At 44.9% G+C, this 18,615-nt stretch overlaps 1 protein-coding gene across 2 annotated transcripts in view; it reads right to left on the reverse strand.

Annotated features, from left to right (window-relative positions):
- FAM172A (family with sequence similarity 172 member A) overlaps positions 1-16,868 on the reverse strand; it is a 445,054-nt gene extending 428,186 nt beyond the window's left edge. For both annotated transcript variants that reach the window (XM_038765425.1, XM_038765426.1), the window contains exon 1: positions 16,736-16,868. The gene's annotated coding sequence lies outside the window, so the exon portion shown is untranslated. The remainder of the gene's footprint in view (positions 1-16,735) is intronic.
- Between the last annotated feature and the right edge of the window lie 1,747 nt (positions 16,869-18,615).

Here is an 18,615-nt window from a genome sequence, read left to right on the forward strand (position 1 = left end):
CAGCCGACAATTGGCAGAGCCAGGATTTGAACCCGTGACCTCTGACTCCAAAGCCCGGGCTCTTTCCACTGAGCCACGCTGCTTCTCTAATACCTGTTCTCCTTCCTACTTAGACTGTGAGCCCCAAGTAGGACCTGATTATCTTTTATCTCCCCAGCGCTTGGCCCACAGTAAACACCTACCACACACCACAACTATTAATTATTATTACCTCAGACAAAAGATAAAACTGAAGTAGGGAAGCAGCATGGCCTAGTGGACGGAACTCGGGCCCGGGAGTCAGAAGGACTTGGGTTCTAATCCTGGCTCTGCCACTTGTCTGCTGTGTGACCCTGGACAAGTCAGTTAACTTCTCTGTGCCTCAGTTACCTCATCGGTAAAATGGGGATTAAACTGTGAGCTCCACGTGGGATGGGGATTGTGCCCAACCTGATTAGCTTGTATCTACCCCAGTGCTTAGAACAGTGCTTGACACACGGTAAGTGCTTAACAAATGCCATCATTATTTATTAGTTAGCTCCGCATTTACACAGGAGTTAAATGATCGCATGTTAAGGAGCTAGCACGTTTTAGTATTTATGCCTGTAGACCATAAACTCCTTGTTGGCACGGATCTACCAGGTCTGATGTATTGTCTTTTCCCTATCAATCAATCAATCGTATTTATTGAGCACTTACTGTGTGCAGAGCACTGTACTAAGTGCTTGGGAAGTACAAGTTGGCAACATATAGAGACAGTCCCTACCCAACAGTGGGCTCACAATCTAAAAGCACCCAAGTGCTTAGCACAGTGCTCTGCACATAGTAAGCGCTCAATAAATACCATTGATTGATGCCTTGACCCAAGCCAGGGCTGCTCTGCACATAGTAAACGCTCAATAAATACCGTTGATTGATGCCTTGACCCAAGCCAGGGTGTGTTCACTTTTCTTTCTGCTACCTCACTGCATCCTATCCGGAAACATATGCATTTTCAGAAGAACGTTCCCTAATTCTTCAACAGTATTTAAGCCAAAACGTGTAACAAAATGTACATAATGGCAGAACTGATTTCATTCATGACCGCTCTTATGCCAATCCAGGGGCCTGAGCCGTAGGAGTGAGAAGCCAGAATAGTGAGCCACTCTACTCAAAAGTTTTGCCGAAACTCAAACGACAAATAGCGAATAAATGACTCTCCTCCTGTAAAAGTAGTGCCTTCCTGTAATAACTCAGGGAGTGGTTTCCAAATTCTTCATGTCTATCACCTGTTCTCAGCTAAGAGAGGATATGAAAGTTGCCAAGTGAGAATGGCTAATACAGGTGTCAAAGTCTGAGGATTGCCACACAGTAATAATAATAATAATAATGCTGGTATTTGTTAAGCGCTTACTATGTGCAAAGCACTGTTCTAAGCGCTGGGAAAAATAAAATAAAATAAATTCCAACTACACTGGCCGGGAATCGAACCCGGGTCTTAGTACAGTGCTAAGCGCTTAGTACAGTGCTAAGTGCTTAGTACAGTGCTCTGCACATAGTAAGCGCTCAATAAATATGATTGATTGATTGATTGCGTGGGAGGCGAGAATTCTACCACTGAACCACCAATGCCTAGTGCTTCTTTTCCTAAGAGGGGGAGAAAAAAAGGATCTGGACTTGGACTGATCACAGCCCTTAGACTAGGAAAAGATAGGTGGTCAGATTTTACAGAGTGTAGTGAGCACTCTCAGGAGGAAGAAACGGAACAAGGCAAGGAAGAAGTCACTCGCTAACTGGAATTTATAGTGTCTTTCTTCCATAGAACTCAGTGTGCTTCAAATATGTTACCTAATTTATCCTCTGATTGTATTTAAAATTTTGCAGGAGCATTACACACCCACCCACACTCTCTACCACAACACTGCTACGTGATTAGATATGTCATTTCATCTCTCCGTATTTTAGCTTCCATATCTGTAAAATGAGAATGCTCCTCTCTGCCTCAACTACAGGCAGCATTACGAGGACAAATGAGATGAATGTGATTTAGAAAAATAAACGTGTAATGTATATGACAAGTATTGGTACTTATTTTAAGAGTAAAGCATACCACTTTACAAAAATCTTACCTGATTTTTATGATCAAGAGCTTAGATAATAGTGAGTTTATGTCCCTAGGTTTTCCTTCTAAAATTACATCTGTTTAAAGAACAAATTAGTGGAAATTCACATCCATTTCTCAGACAAATCAGCTAGGTCAAATACCGCACTTATACAGAAATTATATAGGTTGAACTGGATGAAAGCCCATGTGACTTTAAACCATTAATTCATTCAGTCAGACAGTCATATTTAATGAGTGCTTACTGTGTGCAGAGCACTGTGTTAAGTGCTTGGAAAGCACAATTTGGCAACAGATAGAATCCCTGCCCAACAACGGGCTCACAGTCTAGATGTGCGGGAGACGGACAAGAAAACAACAACAGGCATCAATATAAATAGAATTGTAGATATATACATAGAGAATAATAAATACGTCCATATTCATTCATTCAGTCGTATTTATTGAGTGCTGACCGTGTGCAGAGCACTGTACTAAGCGCATGGGAAGTACAAGTTGACAACATATAGAGACAGTCCCTACCCAACAGTGGGCTCACAGTCTAGAAGATAATAAATGATGGCATTTATTAAGCACTTACTATGTTCAAAGCACTGTGAGCCCACTGTTGGGTAGGGACTGTCTCTATATGTTGCCAATTTGTACTTCCCAAGCGCTTAGTACAGTGCTCCGCACATAGTAAGCGCTCAAAAAATACGATTGATGATGATAATGTTCTAAGCGCTGGGGAGGTTACATGGTGATCAGGTTGTCCCACGGGGGGTTCACAGTCTTCATCCCCATTTTACCGATGAGGGAACCGAGGCCCAGAGAAGTGAAGTGACTTGCCGAAAGTCACACAGCTGCCAATTGGCGGAGCCGGGATTTGAACCCATGACCTCTGACTCCAAAGCCCTATGTCGGCGGGTCGTCTCCGACCCACAGCGACTCCACGGACACGTCTCTCCCAGAACGCCCTACCTCCATCTGCAATCGTTTTGGGAGCGGAGCCATCGAGTTTACTCGGTAAAAATCCAGAAGTGGTTTACCACTGCCTTCTTCCACACCATAAACTTGAGTCTCTGCCCTCGACTCTCTCCGCCACGCCGCTGCTGCCCAGCACGGGGTGAGTTTTGACTCACAGCAGATTTCTTTCCACTCGCTAGCCACTGCCCGAGCTAGGAATGGAATGGGTATGCCTCTGCTTCACTCTCCCTCCCGTAGTCGAGACAGGTAGAGGACTGGAAACTCTCCAGGGTGCGACCCTGAGAAAATGGAATTACTAGACAAATGAAAAAGAGATAATTCCATGAGTGAGTACTGCGAAAGCAAGTGGGCTGGTTTGAACTGGAAGCTTTAGGAGATGTTCACAGCAGATCTGGGGCAAAACATTAGAAACCTCTTCCTCTTATCTGCCAATTCTTTTGTGTCTCCCTCTGTTAGATTGCATACTCTTTATACAATACTCTGTACGTACTCTAAATCTATTGCACTCTCCAAAGTGTAGAAACCTCTTCCTCTTATCTGCCAATTCTTTGGCATCTCCCCTGTTAGATTGCATACTCTTTATATAATACTCTGTATGTACTCTAAATCCATTGCACTCTCCAAGGTGTAGAAACCTCTTCCTCTTATCTGCCAATTCTTTTGTGTCTCCCCGTTAGATTGCATACTCTTTATATAATACACTGTATGTACTCTAAATCTATTGCACTCTCCAAAGTGTAGAAACCTCTTCCTCTTATCTGCCAATTCTTTGGCGTCTCCCCTGTTAGACTGCATACTCTTTATATAATACTCTGTATGTACTCTAAATCTATTGCACTCTCCAAGGTGTAGAAACCTCTTCCTCTTATCTGCCAATTCTTTTGTGTCTTCCCCGTTAGATTGCATACTCTTTATATAATACACTGTATGTACTCTAAAATCTATTGCACTCTCCAAAGTGTAGAAACCTCTTCCTCTTATCTGCCAATTCTTTTGTGTCTCCCCCGTTAGATTGCATACTCTTTATATAATACTGTGTACGTACTCTAAATCTATTGCACTCTCCAAAGTGTAGAAACCTCTTCCTCTTATCTGCCAATTCTTTTGTGTCTCCCCCGTTAGATTGCATACTCTTTATATAACACTCTGTACGTACTCTAAATCTATTGCACTCTCCAAAGTGTAGAAACCTCTTCCTCTTATCTGCCAATTCTTTTGTGTCTCCCCCGTTAGATTGCATACTCTTTATATAATACTCTGCACGTACTCTAAATCTATTGCACTCTCCGAAGTGTAGAAACCTCTTCCTCTTATCTGCCAATTCTTCTGTGTCTCCCCGTTAGATTGCATATTCTTTATATAATACTCTGTACGTACTCTAAATCTACTGCACTCTCCAAGGTGTAGAAACCTCTTCCTCTTATCTGCCAATTCTTCTGTGTCTCCCCGTTAGACTGCATATTCTTTATATAATACTCTGTACGTACTCTAAATCTACTGCACTCTCCAAGGTGTAGAAACCTCTTCCTCTTATCTGCCAATTCTTTTGTGTCTCCCCGTTAGACTGCATACTCTTTATATAATACTCTGTACGTACTCTAAATCTATTGCACTCTCCAAAGTGTAGAAACCTTTTCCTCTTATCTGCCAATTCTTTTGTGTCTCCCCCGTTAGATTGCATACTCTTTATATAATACTCTGTACGTACTCTAAATCTACTGCACTCTCCAAAGTGTAGAAACCTCTTCCTCTTATCTGCCAATTCTTTTGTGTCTCCCCGTTAGATTGCATACTCTTTATATAATACTCTGTACGTACTCTAAATCTATTGCACTCTCCAAAGTGTAGAAACCTCTTCCTCTTATCTGCCAATTCTTTTGTGTCTCCCCATTAGATTGCATACTCTTTATATAATACTCTGTACGTACTCTAAATCTATTGCACTCTCCAAAGTGTAGAAACCTCTTCCTCTTATCTGCCAATTCTTTTGTGTCTCCCCGTTAGATTGCATACTCTTTATATAATACTCTGTACGTACTCTAAATCTATTGCACTCTCCAAAGTGTAGAAACCTCTTCCTCTTATCTGCCAATTCTTTTGTGTCTCCCCCTGCTAGACTGCATACTCTTTATACAATACTCTGTACGTACTCTAAATCTATTGCACTCTCCAAAGTGTAGAAACCTCTTCCTCTTATCTGCCAATTCTTTTGTGTCTCCCCCTGTTAGATTGCATACTCTTTATATAATACTCTGTACGTACTCTAAATCTATTGCACTCTCCAAAGTGTAGTAGCATCCTGCACACAGTAGCCTCCCGCACACAGTACGCCCGCAATAAGTACTTTTGATCATTAGTTAGAAAAATCTCTATTCTATTCTTGCACCAGTTAGATGTGAGCACAGACAAGGTTTCTACTTCGCCTGTTATGAACTCTCACGTGATCCCGCTCCTTCTGTTTGGGGGAAAATCAGAACATGGTTAAAAAAGTCCCCAATCACTGTAATTTTGGGTCAGACGATATGGAGAACCTGTCCAAAATCTCACCACAAGCATCACCTGTTAGCCGGAGGGGAAATGCAGGTATCAACAAGATCTCTAAATGGTGTTACAAAATCATTTTGACACTATCCACAGAACCGGGTCCTGGCGACTCCTGAAAAGTTTGGCTACCTAGAGAAATTTATCAAAATCTTCAATCTTCTGGGAAACTGTTTCAACTCCACAGGCTCAGATAATGTCCCTTCCTCTTATACTGTGAGCCTTGTGCAGGCCAGAGGCCGTATCTGATCTGGTAATCTACCTTCCCGATACTTAGGACATAGTGAGTGCTTAATAAATTCCATAATTATCATCATTAGAATTCTCTGACCCACTCACTCCGCTGCTTCTCCACACCAACAACTTTGCTCTGGAAGGACGCGTACACGACAACGCGCGGATGTTTCCGACCCGCTTCTGAGAATCGGCAAAGCTGTAGATTGACAATTATTCCCCAAAAGACCGAAATCACGTACCAACCCACACAACGCTCGACCAAGAACGAACACCGGTGGCGTGCGGCTCAACGCCGTCACTGAATCCCGTAACCTGGGCAGTGACGCGACAATTATCCAAGTATGCGGAAAACTACATCAGGCTAACGCACCATTCTATACATTCGAAAAGCGAAGAACCCCATCAAGCTAACACACCTTTCTATACATTCGAAAAAAAAGAAGTCACAGGTCAAGATGATATCACAGTTCAGATTAACTGATGGCAACCTGGGAAATTGTAACATGTAACTGGTGGCTGTGTGATCCGAAGCGACCAACTAGCAGTTCCATTTTAAACTGCTGGGGCAGAAGTTGAATGCCACCTTATGTGTAAGCAATCAATCAAGGATATTTATTGAGCACTTACTATACGCAGAACACTGGCATGGAACAATCAGACTTGTGGCACAGAAGCAATGCTAGTCACGTCACATCCACCTTTGCTGGGAGGGAGATGGAAGAAGAATGGATGACGATGGAAGAAGAGAGCACGCCATGGGACAAGCTGATCACCTTGTGATCTCCCCAGCGCTTAGAACAGTGCTTTGCACCTAGTAAGTGCTTAATAAATGCCATTATTATTATTATTATCAATAGACAACAACAGGATAGTCCATCAGCTTCCTCCGGTGAGCCGAAATGGCAAACAGCGGAAAGACACTAAAGGCACAGTGCGGCAAAACGTCAAACAACGTGGGCCTAACAGAAGACTGATGGGACAGCAGCCCGGTGTACAGGAATTAGAAGCAGGGTGACTCTTGTTGCCAATTGTTGCCAAATTGTTGCCAATTTGTACTTCCCAAGCGCTTAGTACAGTGCTCGCACATAGTAAGCGCTCAATAAATACGATTGATGATAATGATGATGATGATGATGACTCTTGGAACAGAAGTTTTGGAGAGACTGGGGCACCAAGAAGTGATATCAGCTTCAGGCACTGAAGGAGAAAAATACGGCCAAGCAACAAAAGCCAGTCTTTATACACACACCATTAAGAAGAGGTTGGCCATCCGCACGCGATCGTATTAGCTTCGCATGCACACACTTTTAAAAAAAAAATCTCAAAACATCAGTAGAACCTGGAGGGCAGGTATACGCTGTACAGATGGGTCGATCCTAGAAACGTTTCTTTTTCCTCCACCGTGTTAAATCTAACAAAACCAGAAACCACCTCAGAAGAGTGTTCAGAGAAAGCATTCCTTTCACTGGGACAATACTGGCTTTTTCAGCATGTTTGAAGGAGTTGGTTGGGGGAAATTTACGTTTGATTCTACAAAATACTGAAAATACTGGCATGCAAGCAAGTCTGTAGATCACAAACCAAGCTTGCCAAGAGGTAACGTGATGCAGATGCCCATTAGTTACTTTTACTACTTTCACTTGGGCTAAAAGCTTGGGTCAAAAGTAATTGCGGGATCAACCGGGGCATCCCACGGACACTTAAATGTATTACCGGCGTAAGCAAAAGAATAAAATGATTGGGTTGGAAGTATTCCACTCAACTAATTCCCATTTCAAAATCAATCAATGGCATTAATTGAGCACTTACTGGGTGAAGGGCACTGTACTAAGTGTCTGAGTGCGTGGTTCAGTGGAAAGAGCCCCAGCTTTGGAGTCAGAGGTCATGGGTTTAAATCCCGGCTCCGCCACTTGTCAGCTGTGTGACTCTGGGCAAGTCACTTCACTTCTCTGGGCCACAGTTCCCTCATCTGTAAAATGGGGATGAAGACTGGGAGCCCCCCATGGGACAACCTGATCTCCTTGTAACCTCCCCAGCGCTTAAAACAGTGCTTTGCACATAGTAAGTGCTTAATAAATGCCATTATTATTATTATTATTATTATTACTGAAGCAGCGTGGCATAGTGGAAAGAGCCCGGGCTTGCGAGTCAAAGGTCGTGGGTTCTAATCCCGGCTCCACCATTGACCAGCTCGGCGGTTTTGGGCAAGTCACTTGACTTCTGAGCCCACTGTTGGGTAGGGACCATCTCAATATGTTGCCAACTTGTACTTCCCAAGCGCTTAGTACAGTGCTCTGCACACAGTAAGCGCTCAATAAATACGATTGATTGATTCTCCGTGCCTCAGTTCCCTCATCTGTAAAATGGGGATTAAGACTGTGAGCCCCACGGGTGGACAACCTGATTACCCTGTATACAGAACAGTGCTCAGCACATCGTAAGCGCTTAACACTTATTTTAATTATTATCATATTATCATGATTATTATACTGAAATGAATGCTCTTAAAACTGGCAAGCGGATGAAGCCTAGACATTGCTTAGCTACTGCGGGCTATAGTTTGGTTCTAAAACCAGCAACCAAACCCACTGAATGTGTAGCATTTCGGTCTACCTCTCCAAAATTCATTGACAGGAAAGAAAAAAAACAAAAGAGAACCCTGAAAATCTAAGAAAAAAAATATTCTATAATTAGATAGCAATATCCCTCAAACTCCTCTCAACAAGAAACACCTATTAGAGCATTAAGGAAGAAGAGAGAGTGTTGAACTAGGGTCACGAGACTAGCTCGACCACTCTGGAATACCAGATCCGTCACCACTTTTGTGCTTCAGTATATGGATCTGTAAAGTCCTACCTGCCCCTACCTACCCATTCAGGAATATACAAAAAAAAACGGTGGAAAGCAGGTGCCTTCTGTCATGAATAAATCCACGGAGTTGTTCTTAATTCTTACTCAATGACCGTCAGCCTCAATAGATTGTAATCTCCTTAGAAGAAAAGTAGGGATCACTACAGAAGCAGCGTGGCTCAGTGGAAAGCGCATGGGCTTTGGAGTCAGAGGTCAAAGGTTCAAATCCTGGCTCCGCCAATTGTCAGCTGTGTGACTTTGGGCAAGTTGCTTCACTTCTCTGGGCCTCAGTTCCCTCATCCGTAAAATGGGGGTTAAGACTGTGAGCCCCCCTGTGGGACAACCTGATCACTCTGTAACCTCCCCAGCGCTTAGAACAGTGCTTTGCACATAGTAAGCGCTTAATAAATGCTATTAATTATTATTATTATTATTATTATTATTATTGTTATTATTACGTCTTCTAACTCTCTTGTTTCCTCCCGGGTGCTTAGTACAATTCGGGTTTAACAAATACCACTGATTTGACACTGGAAGCGTTCAATGAACTGTGAGCCCGTTGTTGGTTAGGGACCGTCTCTATATGTTGCCAACTTGTACTTCCCAAGCGCTTAGTACAGTGCTCTGCACACAGTAAGCGCTCAATAAATACGACTGAATCAATGAATAGGCAGTTGACCTTGGAAAAAACAGGAATGCTCAGTCTAACAATTATATTTGTTAAATGCTTACTCTGCACCATGCACTGTACTAAGCGCTGGGGTACACACGAGATAATCAGGTCAGACACAGACACTGTCCCACATGGAGCTTATACTCAAGTTGGAGGGACGATGGGTATTGAGTTCCCACTTTATAGATGAAGAAACTGAGGCTCGGCCAGGACTTTCCCAAAGTCACACAGCAGACAGGCGGCAGAGCTGGCCTTACAATCAATCAATCAATTGTATTTATTGAGCGCTTACTGTGTGCAGAGCACTGTACTAAGCGCTTGGGAAGTACAAGTTGGCAACAACTTACAACCTTACAACCCAAGACCTCTCTCAGGCTGCGCTCCTTCCAACAGGCCACGCTGCTTCACAGATTATCCCCCAGTCTATCTATACTGTGACTTTCCAGCACATCATCATCATCAATCGTATTTATTGAGCGCTTACTATGTGCAGAGCACTGTACTAAGCGCTTGGGAAAATCCAATTTGGGATCGAGCCGATCGGTTAAGTAGAAAAGCAAAGATCTAGTAGTCTTGTGTGGACATATTCATCGAAGCAGCCTTCTCTTGGACTTCAAAACCCCAGGTGAACCAATCAATCAATCAATCAATCGTATTTATTGAGCACTTACTATGTGCAGAGCACTGTACTAAGCGCTTGGGAAGTACAAATTGGCAACATATAGAGACAGTCCGTACACAACAGTGGGCTCACAGTCTAAAAGGCGGAGAGAACCCAAAACGCCTCTTTTCTATCAACGTCAAACTAGAATTCCCTCAAAGTACTACCAACGCTGACGCGCTGAAGGGAAACCATCGCCTTCCGATACCATTCCTAAATTACCAGCATTACGGAGGAAGACGGAGGGAGAGAATGAGAGATTTAGATGAATTAATAACGGCTGACCCAGGGGTAATTCATTCATTCCTTCAATCGTATTTACTGAGCGCTTTCTGTGTGCAGAGCACTGTATTAAGCGCTTGGGAAGTACAAGTTGGCGACATTTAGAGACGGCCCCTATCAATCAATCAATCAATCGTATTTATTGAGCGCTTACTGTGTGCAGAGCACTGTAATAAGCACTTGGGAAGTACAAGTTGGTGACATTTAGAGACGGCCCCTGTCAATCAATCATATTTATTGAGTGCTTACTGTGTGCAGAGCACTGTATTAAGCGCTTGGGAAGTCCAAGTTGGCGACATTTAGAGACGGCCCCTATCAATCAATCAATCGTATTTATTGAGCGCTTACTGTGTGCAGAGCACTGTATTAAGCGCTTGGGAAGTACAAGTTGGCAACATTTAGAGACAGCCCCATCAATCGCATTTATTGAGCGCTTACTGTGTGCAGAGCACTGTATTAAGCGCTTGGGAAGTCCAAGTTGGCGACATTTAGAGATGGCCCCTACCCAACAACGGGCTCACAGTCTAGAAGGGGGAGACAAGACAACAAAACAAAACATGGGGAGAGGTGTCAAGTGGTCAGAATAAATAGAATTAAAGCGGTAATAAAATCGACTATCACTCTGCCCCCCATCTCCCACTGGATCAGTTGTGGAGGCACATCCCCTATGGGGCCCTCACGTTTACAGCACTTCCAGCCTCTTATTATTAATAATAATCACATTGATTAATAATAGTAATAATAATGATGGCATTTATTAAGCACTTACTGTGTGCAAAGCACCGTTCTAAGCGCTGGGGGGATACAAGGTGATCAGGTTGTCCCATGGGGGGCTCACGGTCAATCCCCATTTTACAGATGAGGGAACTGAGGCACAAAGAAGTGACTTGACCAAGGTCACACAGCTGACAATTGGCAGAGCTGGGATTTGAACCCATGACCACTGACTCCAAAGCCCGGGCTCTTTCCACTGAGCCACGCTGATTGACCGCTTACTGTGTGCAAACCACTGTAGTAAGCGCTCAATAAATACGATTGATGATGATGATAGTAAGAGCTTGGGGGAGCACACTAGAACGTCACATTCCCTGCCCACAATTAATCGTACTGAGTGTTACGCGCGGGGCACCATACTAAGCGCTCAGAAGAGTCCCTGGACAATCAATCCACCAATCAATCAATCAATCGTATTTATTGAGCGCTTACTGTGTGCAGAGCACTGTACTAAGCGCTTGGGAAGTACAAGTTAGCAACATATAGAGACAGCCCCTACCCAAAGTGGGCTCACAGTCTGGTATTTATCGAGCGCGCTGCGCAGAACACTGCACTAAGCGCAGTGTGGCTCCGTGGAAAGAGCCCGGGCTTTGGAGTCAGAGGTCACGGGTTCAAATCCCGGCTCTGCCAATTGTCAGCTGTGGGACTTTGGGCGAGTCACTGAACTTCTCTGGGCCTCAGTTACCTCACCTGTAAAATAGGGATTAAGACTGTCAGCCCCCCGTGGGACAACCTGATCACCTCGTAACCTCCCCGGCGCTTAGCGCAGTGCTTTGCACATAGTAAGCGCTTAATAAATGCCGTCATCATTATTATTATTATTACAACTTAAGAGTTGGTAGACACGTTCCCTGCCCCCAAAGCCAGTCTAGAGGAGAAGGTGGGTGGGGAACAGACGTTAAGAAAAATAGGAATAGGCAGCATTGTGGGAATCAAAATTGGTCCTCCTGAGCTCCAAAGAGGACGGAGGGAGGAAGGGACGAACATGGGGGGAGGGTTGGGGGTGTCATTCATTCCATTCTATTTATTGAGCGCCTATGATGTGCAGAGCACTGTACTAACCGCTGGGGGAAGTACAATACGGCAATGAGAGGAGTGGCTAGAGCGTGGGCCTGAGTCAGAAAGAAATGAGCTGGAATCCCAGCCCCGCCGCTGGTCTGCAGTGTGACCTTAGGCAAGTCACTTCACTTCTCTGGGCCTCAGTTTCCTCATCTGTAAAATGGGGATGAAGACTGTGAGCCCCCTGATCGCCTTGTAACCTCCCCAGTGCTTAGAACAGCGCTTTGCACGTAGTAAGCGCTTAATAAATGCCGTCATTATTATTATTATTATTATTCAAATCCTGGCTCCACCAACTGTCAGCTGTGGGACTTTGGGCAAGTCACTTCATCATCATCATCATCATCATCAATCGTATTTATTGAGCGCTTACTATGTGCAGAGCACTGTACTAAGCACTTGGGAAGTACAAATTGGCAACATATAGAGACAGTCCGTACCCAACAGTGGGCTCATAGTCTAAAAGGGGGAGACAGAGAACAAAACCAACATACTAACAAAATAAAATAAATAGAATAGATATGTACAAGTAAAATAAATAAATAAATAGAGTAATAAATATGTACAAACATCTATACATATATACAGGTGCTGTGGGGAAGGGAAGGAGGTAAGATGGGGGGGATGGAGAGGGGGACGAGGGGGAGAGGAAGGAAGGGGCTCAGTCTGGGAAGGCCTCCTGGAGGCCTTCTCTGGGCCTCAGTTCCCTCATGTGTAAAATGGGCCCCGTGGGACCACCTGATCACACTGTAACCTCCCCAGCGCTTAGAACAGTGCCTTGCCACATAGTAAGCGCTTAATAAATGTCATCATCATTATTATTATTATTATTAATTGGTGGAGGCGGGATTTGAACCTGTGACCTCTGACTCCCAAGCCTGGGCTCTTTCCAGTGAGCCATGTTGCCAACTTGGACTTCCCAAGTGCTTGGTCCAATCAATCAATCAATCGTATTTATTGAGCACTTACTGTGTGCAGAGCGCTGTACTAAGTGCTTGGGGAGTACAAGTTGGCAACATATAGAGACGGCCCCTACCTAACAGTGGGCTCACAGTGCTCTGCACACAGTAAGTGCTCAATAAATACGATTGAATGAACAAATGAATGAATGAGGCCTTCCCAAACTGAGCCCCCTCCCCATCCCCCCGGCCTTACCTCCTTCCCCTCCCCACAGCACCTGTATATATGTTTGTATGTACTTATTGCTCTATTATTTATTTTATTTGGACATAGTTACTCCATTTTATTTGGTTAATATGTTCTGTTTTGTCGTCTGTCTCCCCCTTCTAGACTGTAAGCCCGCTTGTTGCATAGGGACCGTCTCTAGATGTTGCCAACTTGTACTTCCCAAGCGCTTAGTACAGTGCTCTGCACACAGTAAGCGCTCAATAAATATGATTGAATGAATGAATGAGGCCTTCCCAAACTGAGCCCCCTCCCCATCCCCCCGGCCTTACCTCCTTCCCCTCCCCACAGCACCTGTATATATGTTTGTATGTACTTATTACTCTATTTATTATTTACTTTATTTGGGCATAGTTACTCTATTATTTCATTTTGTTAATATGTTTCATTTTGTTGTCTGTCTCCCCCTTCTAGACTGTGAGCCTGCTGTTGGGTAGGGACTGTCTCTAGATGTTGCCAACTTGGACTTCCCAAGCGCTTAGTCCAGTGCTCTGTACACAGTAAGTGCTCAATAAATACGATTGAATGAATGAATGAATGAGGCCTTCCTAGACTGAGCCCCCTCCATCCTCTCCCCATCCCTTCTAGACTGTGAGCCCACTGTTGGGCAGGGACGGTCTCTCTATGTTGCCAACTTGTACTTCCCAAGCGTTTAGTACAGTGCTTTGCACACAGTAAGTACTCAGTAAATACGATGATTGATTGATTGACTCCCCCCCGCCTTACCTCCTTCCCCTCCCCACAGCACCTGTATATAAGTTTGTACATACTTATTACTCTATTATTTATTTTATTTGGACATATTTACTCCATTTCATTTTGTTAATATGTTTTGTTTTGTCATCTGTCTCCCCCTTCTAGACTGTGAGCCCGCCTTTGGGTAGGGACCGTCTCTATATGCTGCCCACTTGTCCTTCCCAGGCGCTTAGTACAGCGCTCTGCACACAGTAAGCGCTCAATAAATACGATTGATTGAATGAATGAATGAGGCCTTCCTAGACTGAGCCCCCTCCTTCCTCTCCCCTTCCCTTCTAGACTGTGAGCCCGCTGTTGGGTAGGGACCGTCTCTAGATGTTGCCAACTTGACTTCCCAAGCGCTTAGTACAGCACTCTGCACACAGTAAGCGCTCAATACGATTGATTGATTGATCCCCCCACCGCCTTACCTCCTTCCCCTCCCCACTGTATATAAGTTTGTACATACTTATTACTCTATTTATTATTTATTTTATTTGGACATATATACTCCATTTATTTCATTTTGTTACTCTGTTTCGTTTTGTCGTCTGTCTCCCCCTTCTAGACTGTTGAGCCCGCTGTTGGGTAGGGACCGTCTCTAGATGTTGCCAACTTGACTTCCCAAGCGCTCAGTACAGTGCTCTGCACACAGTAAGCGCTCAGTAAATACGATGATTGATTGATTGATTCCCCCCGCCTTACCTCCTTCCCCTCCCCACAGCACCTGTATATAAGTTTGTACATACTTATTACTCTATTATTCATTTTATTTGGACATATTTACTCTATTTCATTTTGTTAATATGTTTCGTTTTGTCATCTGTCTCCTCCTTCTAGACTGTGAGCCCGCCGTTGGGTAGGGTCCGTCTCTATAGGTTGCCAACTTGTCCTTCCCAAGCGCTCAGTCCAGTGCTCTGCACACAGTAAGCGCTCAATAAATATGAATGAATGAGGCCTTCCTAGACTGAGCCCCCTCCTTCCTCTCCCCATCCCTTCTAGACTGTGAACCCACTGTTGGGCAGGGACCGTCTCTCTATGTTGCCAACTTGGACTTCCCAAGCGCTTAGTACCGTGCTCTGCATCATCATCATCATCGATCGCATTTACTGAGCGCTTAATGTGTGCAGAGCGCCGTACTAAGCGCTTGGGAAGTACAAGCTGGCACACAGTAAGATCTCAATAAATACGATTGACGGATTGTTCGATTGATCCCCCCCGCCTTACCTCCTTCCCCTCCCCACAGCGCCTGTATATAAGTTTGTACATACTTATCACTCTATTTATTATTTATTTTATTTGGACATACTCACTCCATTTCATTCTGTTAATATGTTTCGTTCTGTCGTCTGTCTCCCCCTTCTAGACCGTGAGCCCGCTGTCGGGTAGGGACCGTCTCTAGATGTTGCCCACTTGGCCTTCCCAAGTGCTCAGTCCAGTGCTCTGCACACAGTAAGCGCTCAATAAATATGATTGAATGAATGAATGAGGCCTTCCCGGACTGAGCCCCCTCCCCACAGCACCTGTATGGATGTTTGTACGTCCTTATCACTCTATTTATTATTTGCTTTATTTGGACATATTTACTCTATTTATTCCATTTGGTTAACATGCTTTGTTTTGTCGTCTGTCTCCCCCTTCTAGCCTGTGAGCCCGCCGTTGGGTAGGGACCGTCTCTCCATGCTGCCCACTTGGACTTCCCAAGCGCTTAGTACAGTGCTCTGCACACAGTAAGCGCTCAATAAATACGAATGAATGAATGAATGAATGAGGCCTTTCCAAACTGAGCCCCCTCCTTCCTCTCCCCATCCCTTGTAGCCTGTGAGCCCGCTGTTGGGTAGGGACCGCCTCTAGATGTTGCCAACTTGACTTCCCAAGCGCTTAGTACAGCGCTCTGCACACAGTAAGCGCTCAATAAATACGATTGATTGATTGATCCCCCCCGCCTTACCTCCTTCCCCTCCCCACAGCACCTGTATATAAGTTTGTACTTACTTATTACTCTACTTTTTATTTATTTTATTTGGACATATATACTCCATTTATTTCATTTTGTCACTATGTTTCGCTTGGTCGTCTGTCTCCCCCTTCTCGACTGTTGAGCCCGCTGTTGGGTAGGGGCCGTCTCTACAGGTTGCCAACTTTCCCAAGCGCTCAGTCCAGTGCTCTGCACACAGTAAGCGCTCAATAAATACGAATGAATGAATGAGGCCTTCCCAGACTGAGCCCTCTCCCTCTCCCCCTGCAGCCTTACCTCCTTCCCCTCCCCACAGCACCTGTATAGATGTTTGTACGCCCTTATTACTCTATTTATTGATTTATTTTAGTTGTACATATTTACTCCATTTATTTTATTTTGTCACTATGTTTGGTTTTGTCGTCGTCTGTCTCCCCCTTCTAGCCTGTGAGCCCGCCGTCGGGTAGGGACCGTCTCTAGATGTTGCCCCCTTGCCCTTCCCAGGCGCTCAGCCCAGTGCCCTGCGCCCAGGGAGCGCTCAATAAATACGACTGAATGAATGAGGTAATTGAGCGGTTACTCCTGCTGCTGCTGCTGTTGTTATTATTATTATTATTATTATTATTATTATTATTACTGTTATTATTGTGAGCGAGGAGGGTCCCCGTTAGGGTGAGGAGGGCGCTCCATAAATAGGATTGAATGAAGGGCGGCCCTCCGGCCGCGGCACCTTACCTGGCCGGGGCCGCTGACGGGGACGGAGGACGGGAAGCCGGCCGGACTGACTGACTGACTGACTGACTGACGGACGGACGGAGGGGGTCCGGTCCGGATCGGACCGGATCGGACCGGATCGGACCGGCCGGACGCGGCCCCCAAGCTGGAGCGGCTGAGGAGAAGGCCCGGCCCGCCGCCCGCCGCCCGCCGCCTTGGGCCTCCCCTTCCGGAGTTCGGGCCGGCCGCCCTGCGTCACGCGTCACCGCGCCGTCTTGACGTCATCGCGCCGCCGGCGGCGGGAAGCGGCCCGGCCCGCCCGGAACTGGGCGTGAGGCGGACCGACGGGCCCACCCCCCAATCGTGCATTCCCACGGTCGTTCGTTCGTTCCGTCACTCACTCATTCATTCATTCATTCGTTCATATACTCACTCATTCGGTCACTCATTCATTTAGTCACTCATTCAGCCGTTCATTCACTCACTCACTCACTCATTCATTCATTCACTCATCACTCATTCAGTCACTCATTCATTCATTCATTCATTCACTATTCATTCATTCATTCATTCATTCACTGTTCGTTCATTCATTCATTCATTCACTATTCGTTCATTCGCTCATTCATTCACTCATTCAATCACTCACTCACCCATTCAGTCACTCACCTATTCATTCATTCACTCACCCATTCATTCATTCACTCATTCACTCACTCATTTATTCATTCACTCACTCATTTATTTATTCATTCACTCACTCAATCATTCATTCACTCACTCATTTATTCATTCACTCACTCATTTATTCATTCACTCACTCAATCATTCATTCATTCACGCAATCATTCATTCACTCACTCATTTATTCATTCATTAACTCAATCATTCATTCACTCACTCATTTATTCATTCACTCACTCATTTATTCATTCATTCACTCAATCATTCATTCACTCACTCATTCACTCAGTCACTCATTCAGTCACTCACTCACTCACTCATTCATTCACTCATTCAGTCACTTATTCATTCACTCAATCGTTCATTCACTCATTCAGTCACTCACTCGTTCATTCACTCATTCAGTCACTCACTCATTCAGTCAGTCACTCATTCATTCACTCAATCACTCACTCATTCATTCACTCATTCAGTCACTCAATCATTCATTCACTCACTCACTCACTCATTCATTCACTCATTCAGTCACTCAATCATTCATTCACTCACTCATTCATTCATTCATACATTCACTCATTCAGTCACTCATTCACTCACTCACTCACTCACTCATTCACTCATTCATTCACTCACTCATTCACTCACTCATTCATTCAGTCACTCATTCACTCCCTCATTCACATATAGAGATGAGGGAACTGAGGCCCAGAGAAGTAAAGTGAATTGCCCACGGTCACACAGCAGCCAAGTGGGGGAGGCGGAATTTGAACCCATGACCTTCTGACACCCAGGCCCTAGCCAGTACGCCACACTGCTTCTCACCTTTATATAATTCGATAGTATTTGTTAAGCGCTTACTATGTGCCAAGGACCGTTCAAAGCGCTGGAGTAGATACAAGGTAATGAGGGTTGTCCCACGTGGGGCTCACAGTCTTAACCCCCATTTTCCAGATGAGGGAACTGAGGCCCAGAGAAGTGAAGTGACTTGCCTAAAGTCACACAGCTGATAAGCGGCGGGATTAGAACCCGCGCCCTCTGATTCCCAAGCCTGGGCTCTTGCCTCTAAGCCACGCCGAGTACACCACGCCAGAGTTGGTCGACGCGTTCTCTGCCTATAGCAGAGCAGGGAATGTGTCTCTTTATTGGTATCTTCAATGCTCCCAACCGCTTAGCACAGTGCTCTGCGCATAGTAAGCACTCAATAAACAATTGAATGA

Source organism: Tachyglossus aculeatus, chromosome 23 (genome assembly GCF_015852505.1).
Source record: "Tachyglossus aculeatus isolate mTacAcu1 chromosome 23, mTacAcu1.pri, whole genome shotgun sequence".
Classification (NCBI taxonomy): Eukaryota; Metazoa; Chordata; class Mammalia; order Monotremata; family Tachyglossidae; genus Tachyglossus; species Tachyglossus aculeatus.